The sequence below is a fragment of the Nicotiana tomentosiformis genome, chromosome 10, assembly GCF_000390325.3.
Source record: "Nicotiana tomentosiformis chromosome 10, ASM39032v3, whole genome shotgun sequence".
Taxonomy (NCBI): domain Eukaryota; kingdom Viridiplantae; phylum Streptophyta; class Magnoliopsida; order Solanales; family Solanaceae; genus Nicotiana; species Nicotiana tomentosiformis.
The window spans coordinates 35,741,001-35,753,260 of NC_090821.1; positions in this window are offsets into that span (position 1 = coordinate 35,741,001).

Consider the following 12,260-nt stretch of genomic DNA (forward strand, 5'->3'; position numbering starts at 1 on the left):
GATAAATTTAAAACCCATATATATATATAAAGAGAGAGAGAGAGAAACAGTAATGAGAAATTGAAGTACATCAAGTATTGAGCAAGAATCAACAGTAAGGAATTACACAATTCTAATTTATCATACTCAGTTTTGTCATAGGAAATTTTACATGGTATAACTAAATTATACATTATAGTTATCATAAATAAACACACTTTAAATTAATTATAATACATAGCTATATATTGGGTTTTATAAAGCAAATACCCTTTTTAAGGGATTTCTAACCCTAAAGTAACCTTTTTCCTCTCAACCTCCTTTCATCTTCATACTATAGCCTAGCCGCCTCCCTCATCTCCCTTAAACTCTTAATCTCTCTGGTGTTACAATTTCGCCGTAGAACCCCCACCAGCCTAACCAGCTGCAACACTACCGCCCGACCTCCTTTTGATTTTTTTCTCTCCTTTGTACTCTCTTCTTTAATCCACTATGAAAATTTCTCAATTTTGTCACGACCCAAAATTCTCTAAAGGTCGTGATGGCGCCGGACATGATTGTCAGGCAAGCCAACACTAAATAGTTAATTAAATTCTCATTTTAATATTTTTGAAATCGTAAATTTACTTCAATTTATCTAGTAAAAGATGAATTTACAGAATAATAATAATATTTTCCGATTTCAATACTGAATATCCCATAATCATCCTAGAACCCGGTGTACAAGTGCATGAGCCTTTTCTAGAAATTTAAAATAAAATACAATAACTGTCCGGAATACAAATTTGGACAGAAAAGAAAATACGATACTCTAAAGGAGACTCTGCTGGCTGCGGGTCGTACATAAGATGCAGCTCACCTAAGTCCCTATAATAACCGCACCTCTGCGACCACAAGGCCACTAGTCATATATGTACCTGCACAAAACATGCAGCAAGTGTAGTATGAGTACGCAAATCAACGCGCACCCAGTAAGTATCCCGCCTAACCTCGAAAACGTAGTGATGAGGGGTCGATTTCGACACTTATTGTGGCCATCAATTGTAATGACCCGACTGGTCATTTTGAGTCCTGGCACGTCATTCGGCGATTCGAGGCCTTAAGTGGCTTCGCTTCAGGTGTTATGACTTGTACGCGTGGTCGGAATTAAATTTTGGGAAGTTCAGAGTCAGTTTGGAAAGAAAATTCTCATTTCAAAATCTTTAAGTTGGAAGAATTGACTAAGATTGGATTTTAAAGTAAACGACCTCAAAATCAGGATTTGAAGGTTCCAGCAGATTTGTATGATGATTTTGGACTTAGACGTATGTTCGGATCGGGTTTTGAATACCCTGGGAGCATTTCAGCACATATTGTGAAAGTTAGCATTTTGGAAGAATTCCATAAATTTGGATTGAAGTGCATTCAAGGTTAACGATGTCCGTTTGAAATTCCGAGTCTGAGAATAGATCTGTATGGTGATTTCGGTATTGGGAGCGCGTCCGGAAGTGGATTTGGAGGTCTGTAGGTCATTTTGGAGTCGTTTGGCGAAAGTTAAAAATTTGAAGGTTTTTGAGAAGTATGACCGGAAGTGGACTTTTTGATATCGGGCTCGGATTCCGATTTCGGATGTTGGAGTAGGTCCATAATGTCGAATGTGACTTGTGTGCAAAATTTGAGGTAAGTCGGACGTGATTTGAAAGGTTCAGCATCGAATATAGAAGTTTGAAGTTCTAAAATTTATTAAGCTTGAATTGGGGTGCGATTCATGATTTCGATATTGTTAGGTGTGATTTGAGGCCTCGAGCAGGTCCGTGATATGTTATTGGACTGGTTGGTGTGATTGGACGGGGTTCCGGGGGCCTCAGGTGGATTGCGGGTGGTTAATAGATCGAATTTGAATTTGAGGAAGAGCTGAAGTAGCTAGGCATCTGGTGTAACCCCACCTGCGTGATGAGGGCCGCGAGTGCGGGAAAAGGCTCGCAGAAGCGGAAGAAGCCAAGGCTGCTGAGAACCGCAGAAGCGGAAATGTTTGTGCATCTACGATGGCGTAGGTACGATGTCAGTAGCCGCAGAAGCGGCAAGGGCCGTAGGTACGGATGGAGTTCCGCGGAAGCGGACGTGCAGATGCGGCCTAAGAGCCGCAGGTGCGAAAATGTCGCTGGGCAGTGGGGTTTATTTAAAACGGGACTTGGCCTATTTTTCTCCCATTTTCATTTGGTTTGGGCGATTTTGTAGAGCTTCAAGGGGAGCTTTTCAGCAAAAAACTCAAGGTAAGTGATCCCGACTTATTATAAGTTAAATACATGGTTTGTATAAGAATTTAAACATGGAAATTAGTAGAAATTGTGGGGGTTTTGGTAGAAAATCTAGAATTTGGTATTTTTGGATTTTGACCACGAATTTGGGCATGGAATTGGGAATAAATCATATATTTGAGTTCATAAGGTTATGGGTAATGATTATCTTCGAAAATTTTTGGAATCCGGGCACGTGGGCCCGAGGGTGATTTTATCGACTTTTTGAGCGAAGTTGGGAATTGTTGTAAATTGAATTGTTATGAGTATTAAAGTATATTTTCATAGGTTTGCACATTGTCTGGCTAGTTTGGAGCGTGGGGCATCGGTTTGAGGTGCTAGAGTGGGGTTGGAGCCGGTTATGGAACTTCGGAGCGAGGTAAGTCTTTTTTCTAATCTTGTAAGAGGGAATTTATCCCACAGGTAAACTAAATCAATTTGTGCTTCTATTTGTGGGGGCTACGTACGCAAGATGTGACTAGATGAAAATAAATTTGGAAATTTCTTATGAACAAAAGAATTGTCTACTTATTTCACGACATTGAGCTTACAGCCGTCCTACGTAACCCATGCTTATTTACATCATTGACGTTTAATCTATAGCCCCTAGTAAGTGTCGGTGCCGACTCCTCGTCACTACTTCTCGAGGTTAGGCGGGATACTTAATGGGTACATGTTGATTTATGTACTCATACTACACTTGCTGCACATTTTTGTGCAGGTGCATATATGCCGAGTGGCCTTATGGTCGCAGAGGCGTGGTTATTGCAGGGACTTAGGTGAGCTGCATTCCACGTTACGAGTCCGCAACCAGCAGAGTCTCCTTTAGAGTATTTATATTTTCCTGTCCAATTTGTATTTCGGACAGATGTTGTATTTTATTTTACATTCTTAGTTGAGGCTCATGCACTTGTGACACCGGGTTCAGGGATAATTATGGGATTATTTAGTATTGAGATTTGTGATAAACATTATTTTTTACTATGTGAAGTTCATCATTTATTATTTAATTGAAGGAAATTTACAATTTCAGAAATATTAAAATGAGAATTTACTAATTATTGGTGTTGGCTTGCCTGACAGTAGTATCCGGCGCCATCATGACCTTTCAAGGATTTTGGGTCGTGACAACATGGTATCAGAGCACTAGGTTCACTTAGGTCTCACGCGTCATGAGCGAGTCTAGTAGAGGCTTGCGGATCGGTACAGAGACGTCTGTACGTATCTTCGAGAGGCTACAGGGCTGTTAGGAGCACTTCCCTTCTTGATTTCACGTCGTGCGATTTGATTCCTTTGAGGCTTATGCCTTCATTTCTTTCCCATTTAATCTTATGCGATGTGAAGCGCTGGTTATAAATCAGGAATTAAGAAATTGTAATGGTACTACAGATGTGGTGCAGGATGTTTCTTCCTGCGTAGTTGATTGAGCTATTGTCGTCACCTTGTGGAAGGATATTCTATCATTTCAGCTTAGTAGCTGTACTTCTGAGAGCTTTGAGGCTATGCACAGGTTGCTATGATGCTCATGAGTGGTTATCGCACAATATTGATGTGATAGTAGGATGCTTGCCTATGTCTCGGGGCAATGAATGACTTGAAAGGAGGTTTACTCAGTGCATGATTCAGAGATTCGGTATTTCACTTCCAACGAAGGAAAGGCAATCGAACTAAGAATGTTCAGACTTGGGTTGATGGAGTAGCGGGACTCGATATTTTCGAGCGTGGTAGAATCTTCGCTTGTGATGTGGTGTCATCATCCTTGATTGGTTATAATGTGTTAAGTTCGCCGGTGTTATGGTTTCCTTCAATTCGCCTTGGGGCAGAGTATTATAAATGGTGCCGAGAAAGCGACTGTTAGAGGTCGCAGTGTGCAGAGGTTCATGATAGAATCGGTATTCCTGGTATTGATGGCTCGAGAAAGATGATTTCTGAAAAGGTTTAAAGTTGGTAGCGATCTATCGGTTCAAGTGCTATGGAGGTATATTTTGATTTAAGGCAACAACTGGGCAGCGAAGGATAAGAAAGGACATGTGGGAGGTGCCTTGCAGTGGATAAACTTATAGAAGGCCAAGTGTGAGAAAGCAGGAGTCGGGTAGTTACTTAAAGGAGTGAGTTTGACCAAAGTGGGTGAGTGGCAGAGTAGCATGTGGGTTCTGTGTTAGGATAGCTACACGCCTTGAGGAAAGTTTAGAGTGATTTGGGAATTATGGTGGACGATGATTGGGTCTACGGACTTAATTTGAAATATTGGCTATTATACGGCGGGAGATTGGATAAAACATAAAGGAGTTGCTTGATATGAAGAAGGTTACAACATGACTTTATTTGGATTGAAATGTATTGTCGCACCTTTAGTTGACGTCCATGATGAGTGAACAGACTGGTTCAGCTGGTGAATGAGCTCGGACTCAAGATGGTCTACTGATTTTGTAGTAATTATACCAAGTGCAGCGATGTTGGAATATGTCAGCATGTAATTTCTACAGGTGGGTTATCTCCTGTGAGCAGGTTAGCGGTCGCGTAGTGTTGACGAAGCTTCTGCGAAGAATTTTACTAGCTACCCGGTAAGAGATTGAATATGTAAATATGGCTAGTGGTTTGGAGTGTTCATTAAAGGTTAATGGAAGGATTTCGAGGAATTTGGCGGGTTGATTGTGCAAGATCATGTCAATAGGAGATAAGGAATCTTGGTGGGTTCCAGGGTTATGCAATGGTAGCTTCAGGCTAAGCGGGAGAGCCCCACCGTCTATGATTGGATTGTGTAATTGTCAACTAGTGCGGTTTCTGGTTATCAGTGTATTGATGGGTCGCTATGACTAAGGGAAGAGAACATCAACAGTAATTTGAGCAAAGGATTTGAGGAATGTGTGCTATATTTGGCCTTATCGATTCGTGTTCAGGTTTGGGGAAGACTCAGAGTCTAAACTTCATGTGGAAGTGGTGTATAAGGAAAATGATTCAGCCGGGTGCTTCTTTGAGATGGCGTTCATGTGCTAGAGGAGCCTTGGAGTTCGATTATGTTCGGGACCAAGTCAGAGTGGGTGACTCTCAACAATGGTCCTAGTAGGTTCAAAATTTAAGTGCGGTTCCTAAGGAATTCGAGCCAGTAGTATGGTTAAGTATTGAGCTTTTGTAGTGGATTATGAAAAGTGACTTGGAGTGTTCTATGTTATCTTCGGTATGCGGTGTGGCAATGGAAGAATGGGAGAAAATAACTTCGGAATCGTAAAGGAAATATCAGAATGGGTATACCAGTTGAAGATGTGGATGTGCGCACAAGGAGGGTGTGAGATGGTTTATGGGTTTTAGGGACAATGTGGTCTCGTGAGATGAGGTCACTCAGGATGAGTGCGGATTGAGTTTTTTATATTGATAAAGGAGTTGTTGTTATTTCTAAGAAAGATCCAGAATAAATTAGGAGAAGTCGGGTTTGGTTAGCAATGGTTGGATCGGCATAATGATGGCAAAGATCATCTCCTTCAGTGTGTTGGGTTATTCATGTGATTTGTTACGGTACGTGCGAGGTTTGACGGTTGTCGTAACTGATATTATTTGGAGGCTTTCGTGTATTATGGCATGTTATGTACAAATGCATCCTGAAAGGGTTATGGTGGTTTAGACCACTACTTGAGGTTGGTATTTTCTGCAGATATGAGGATTCAGTCGCGTGTTGCAATGGTTCTCTTGGAATGAGTTAAGTAAAAGCTTTCTATGTGATGAAGTGTTTACCCTATTAGTAGTTCGGAAATTAAGATGAAATTCTTGTACTCTTGCGCATTGGCATGATTAAGTGCAGTGATCGACATGGGATTCAGAAGTTGAGGATCAATGTTGCAGCTTGGTGTCGACAAGAATGTAAAGAGCTCAGATGAGCGAGAAAGGACTCAGATGGTTAGAGTCAACTGGCATTATTTTCGGCGTCACCTAAGATCGGTGTCTGGTGTGAAGAGGCTTTGCATACTGAATGCGGATTCTTGAATTTGCTTTACAGCGTTGGTGTGGCCAGTAGTATGAATATGCAGACTCGTTGTCTGGTGCGGAAGGTCGGGGGAGCGTGTCCCACAGAAAGATTGTACAAGTGTGACAGGCAGTCACTTAAATGATTAAAGATGGAAACCAAGTATGGAGGTTGTGGTACTATCGTTGATGTGAGAATTTATGCCTGAATGGTGCTCGGTTCATTTGGTTGTGAACTGAGAATGTTTGTTCTAGATTTGGCGGCTATTCTTATGTGTTATGGGAAAAATGGGTTATTATGGACCCTTGAAAGGTTATTAGCCTAGTACGGTGCGATCAGAATCGGCTTGAGGTCCATAAAAGAATTTAAATATGAATATGGGCTCTGTATCAGGCTGGATGTGTTCATTTTAGCATAGTGCTCCTTATGGAGGAGTATTCGGACGTTGGATGTCGTTTCGTCATCGACTATTTCATGTAATACTATATTGTCCTGTATGAGTTGTGAAATGGCTTGATAAATTTCACATGTGCTGAGGTTCCGCGTAGCGATGATGTTATGTGAGCAGGATGGCTCTCGAGATTCAGATCATATATCGCACCTTAGTTGTGCTTGACTTTTATAGTGTATGGCACTATCTGTCTCCTCAGGGATGGTATTATGCACTTAGCGTGCTCGTGGCCGATATTCGGGTATTTTGTAATAATGAGCATTCTAGCTCGGTAAGTATCTCCTTATATAGATTTTATGTGTGGATTGGGTGGCACGCCGCCACAGGCATGTTGTTTGGATCGGGTTGCGCGCCACAACAATGTGATGTTGAGTACAGTCCCCTATATCTATTTTCGTATGTTTTGTTTTCCATTTTCTCAGGAAGGTTTGTAACACCTTTTCAGTTGTCTAGTTAGTTACGTGGGTTGAGTAGTCCTTTCCAGAGTTCGTTTTCTTTATATATCACATTCGAGTTGGTAGCTTGTTGGCATATTGTGGCATCACATGAGACCTTTGATCATGTTTGGGGTAGCTTATTGCTTGAGCAACTTATACTAGTAGAGATGAGATTATTGGATCTGGGATCAGTGCGATCAGATTATATGTAGTATATTAAAGAGCAAATACCATTACTTGGTTCATAATGAGGTGATGATTCTAGTCAAGAGGGGAGATTCAATGGTTTGTTGACTCGGTAGTTGGTTATGAATTTCTACACATCTCTTCCGTTGTGGCGGTATTTCATGAGTTGGAGCAAGACTTATATATGCCACGAGGTGCATTGTGAGCATATAATTCGTGAAATTTTGGCTATTGTTACCAGGGGATGTTATTGTAGTCATGTGAATTAAGCAGTACATAGTGTGGATTCAGCAAAGGTAATGCAATCATGTATTGATGCGTCGCATAGAGGCTGATACATTGTCCATATGATGGAAACGGGCATGGCGGAGAATTCCAAATGTTGGAATTGGGCTCTAAAAGCCTATTTGGGTGAGTAAAAAGGGAATATCTTCAAATTAGCTCGATCTAATGTGCTCAACTAAGTTGTGATAGCACGGGTGAGTGCATGAGGTGTTGAGCAGTGATTTCAGACAACTCCGGAACAATCCTTAGCACGTTCGAAGACGAACGTATGTTTAAGTGGGAGAGAATGTAACGACTCGACTGGTCATTTTTAGCGCCGGCGCGTCATTCAGCGGTTCGAGGCCTTGAGTGGCTTCGCTTCAGGTGTTATGACTTGTACGCGTGGTCGGAATTAAATTTCGGGAAGTTCAGAGTCGGTTTGGAAAAAAAATTCTCATTTCAAAAGCTTTAAGTTGGAAGAATTGACTAAGATTGGATTTTAAAGTAAACAGCCTCAGAATCGGGATTTGAAGGATCCAATAGGTTCGTATGATGATTTCGGACTTGGGCGTATGTTCGGATCGGGTTTTGGATACCCCGGGAGCGTTTCGGCACCTATTGTGGAAGTTAGCATTTTGAAAGAACTCCATAAATTTGGGTTGAAGTGCATTTCAAGGTTATCGATATCCGTTTGGAATTCCGAGTCTGAGTATAGATCTGTATGGTGATTCCGGTATTGGGAGCGCGTCCGAAAGTGGATTTGGAGGTATGTAGGTCATTTTGGAGTCGTTTGGCGAAAGTTAGAAATTTGAAAGTTTTTGAGAAGTTTGACCGGAAGTGGACTTTTTGATATTGGGGTCGGATTCCGATTCCGGAAGCTGGAGTATGTCCGTAATGTCGAATGTGACTTGTGTGCGAAATTTGAGGTCAATCAGACGTGATTTGATAGGTTTCGGCATCGAATATAGAAGTTTGAATTTCTAAAGTTCATTAAGTTTGAATTGGGGTGCGATTCATGATTTCGATGTTGTTGGGTGTGATTTGATGGCTCGAGTAGGTCCGTGTTATGCTATTGGACTAGTTGGTGTGATTGGACGGGGTCCCGGAGGCCTCGGGTAGATTCCGGGTGGTTAACAGATCAAATTTTAATTTAAGGAAGAGCTGAAGCAGTTAGGCATCTTATGTAACCGCACTTGCGTGATGAGGGCCGCAGGTGCGGGAAAAGGCTCGCAGAAGAGGAAGGAGCCAAGGCTGCTGAGAACCGTAGAAGCAGAAGTGTTTGCGCACCTGCGATGGCTCAGGTGCGATGTCAGTAGCCGCAGAAGCAGCAAGGGCTGCAGGTGCGGATGGTGTTCCATAGAAGCTGACACGCAAAAGCGGCCAAAGAGCCGCAAGTGCAAAAATGTCGCTGGGCAGTGGGGTTCCTTTAAAACGGGACTTGGCCCATTTTTCTCCCATTTTCATTTGGTTTGGGCGATTTTGAAGAGCTTCAAGGGGATATTTTCAGCAAACAACTCAAGGTAAGTGATCCCCACTTATTATAAGTTAAATACATGGTTTGTATAAGAATTTAAACATGGAAATTAGTAGAAATTGTGGGGGTTTTGGTAGAAAATCTAGAATTTGGTATTTTGGATTTTGACCACGAATTTGGGCATGGAATTGGGAATAAATCATATATTTGAGTTCATAAGGTTATAGGTAATGATTATCTTCGAAAATTTTCGGAATCCGGGCACGTGGGCCCGAGGGTGATTTTATCGACTTTTCGAGCGGAGTTGGGAATTGTTGTAAATTGAATTGTTATGAGTATTAAAGTATATTTTTATTGGTTTGCACATTGTTTGGCTAGTTTGGAGCGTTGGGCATCGGTTTGAGGTGCTAGAGTGGGATTGGAGTCGGTTATGAACTTCGAAGTGAGGTAAGTCTCCTTCCTAACCTTGTAAGAGGGAATTTATCCCATAGGTGAACTAAATCAATATGTGCTTCTATTTGTGGGGGCTACGTACGTACGAGGTAATGAGAGTCCGTGCGTAGCAACTATTATGCTTAAGTACGGGTAGTTTAGGACCCCAAAAGCATGCCATACTTGTGATAATTGTAACCTCATTGTCAAATTAAATTGTTTAAATTATATCGAACTTGGTAAATAAATTTCTAAAAGTATTAAACTTGTTTTCTTGACCGTTAAAAGAAGAGTGACATTTTCCTTGGGTAATTTCTCCTTAATGAATTCTTGAGTGATTGTATGATTGTGTTTACTTTTGTGGAACGGGCTAAACGCCTCAACAGATTAAATAGATGCATCTATGGTTCGCGTCGTTTGACCCTCCGGCAGTGCACAGTTTAATATTATGTTAGATCGGGCCGTATAACCTCGGCATGATTTGCGCATGAGATAATTGATTGTTTTGGAATTATTGATAATTGATATAGCCTCATTGGCTGGAGATATAAATTGTTAAAAGATGAAAATAAATTTGGAAATTTCTTATGAACAGAAGAATTGTCTACTTATTTCACGACATTGAGCTTACAGTCGGCCTACGTAACCCATGCTTATTTACATCATTGACGTTTTATCTATAGCCCATAATAAGTGTTGAGCCGGCCCCTCATCACTACTTCTTCGAGGTTAGGCGGGATACTTAGTGGGTACACGTTGATTTATATGCTCATACTACACTTGCTGCATATTTTTGTGCAGGTGCATATATGCCGAGTGGCCTTATGGGCGCAGAGGCGCGGTTTTTGCGTGGATTTAGGTGAGCTGCATTCCATGTTACGAGTCCGCAGCCAGCAGAGTCTCCTTTAGAGTATTTATATTTTCCTGTCCAATTTGTATTTCGGACAGATGTTGTATTTTATTTTACATTCTTAGTTTAGGCTCATGCACTTGTGACACCGGGTTCTGGGATGATTATGGGATTATTCAGTATTAAGATTTGCAAAAAACATTATTATTTACTCTGTGAAGTTCATCATTTATTATTTAATTGAAGGAAATTTACGATTTTAGAAATATTAAAATGAGAATTTACTAATTATTGGTGTTGGCTTGCCTGACAGTAGTATCCGACGCCATCATGATCTTTCAAGGATTTTGAGTCGTGACATCAATAATATAATTAGTCGTTGATTTATCTAAAACGATAGTAAACTCAAGAAAATCATGAATCAAGTAAACAATTCCTTTGTTAATAAGAGGTTATAACGACCCGACCGGTCATTTTGAGTATTATAATCTCGTTCCCCCATTTACTGCCCAATTTATGCTTTACAATTGATGTATGACTTACCGGATTAGTTGGTTCGGGTCCGGAAGGAATTCAGAGTAAAATGAGACACTTAGTCTCATAATTGAAAATTTAAGTTAGAAAAAGTCGACCGGATGGGGACTTATGGTAAACGACCCCAGATTTGAATTCTGATAATTCCAATAGCTCTGTATGGTGATTTTGGACTTAGGAATGTGTCCGAAAAATAATTTGGAGGTCCGTAGTGGAATTAGGCTTGAAATGGCGAAAGTCAAATTTTTGGGAAGTTTGACCGGGGGGGTTGACTTTTTTATATCGGGGTCGAAATCCGATTCTGAAAATTTGAATAGGTCCGTTATATCATTTATGACTTGTATACAAAATTTGAGGTCAATCGGACGTGATTTGATAGGTTTCTGAGTCGTTTGTAGAAATTGGAAATTTCAAAGTTCATTAGGGTTGAATTGGGGTGTAATTCATGGTTTTAGCGTTGTTTGAGTTGATTTGAGGGTTCGACTAGGTTCATATGATGTTTTAGGACTTGTTTGTATATTTGGTTAAGGTCCCGAGGGGCTCGAGTGAGTTTCAGATGGTTAACGGATAAATATTTGGACTTAAACAACTGCTAGAAGTTTCTGATATCTGTACCTGATTTCCTTATACGCAATCGCGTGAATGCGTCTGCGATCGCGTAGGCTTAGTTGGTCAGTAGAGGTTTTGTGCTTCGCGATCGCGTGTGGATATCAGCAATCGCGTGGGGATATCCGCTATCGCGTAAGGTTAATTGAGGGCTGCTGAGTTTTGCGCTTCGCGATCGCGTGAAGCGGGATGTGATCACGTAGCTTTGAAATTTTGTGACTCGCGAACGCGTGAAGGTCGCGTTCGCGTAGAGTAAATGGAGCTGAGGTAGAAATTACGCGTTTTGTTCTTCGCGATCATGTAGACGAGTCCGCTATCACGTAGGACTGTGATGTTGTGCATCGCGATCGTGTGGGAAAGTCCGCGATCACGTAGGGTTAAATATGGGCTGTGGAAAACTGTTCTCCGCGATCGCGTAGAGCAAAGGACTGGATAGAGAGTTTAAGTTCTGAAAATGGGACTTCATCCCATTTTCCATTTTTGACGGATTGGAGCTCGGGAAGAGGCGATTTTTGGGAGATTTTCAGAGGAAACAACGGGGTAAGTGTTCTTAACTCAATCACTCTGAACTTTCCTCAAGGCGGGTAGCTATCCTATCACAGAACACATATGCTACCTTGCCACTCACCCACTTTGGTCAATCCCTCTCCTTTAAGCAACTACTCGACTTCTGTTTCTCACACTTGGCCTTCTAGGAACTTAACCACCACAAGACACCTCCCACATATCCTTTCTCATCCTTCGCTACCCAGTTGTTGCCTTAAATCAAAATCTACCTCTGTAGCACTTGAACCGATAGATCGCTACCAACTT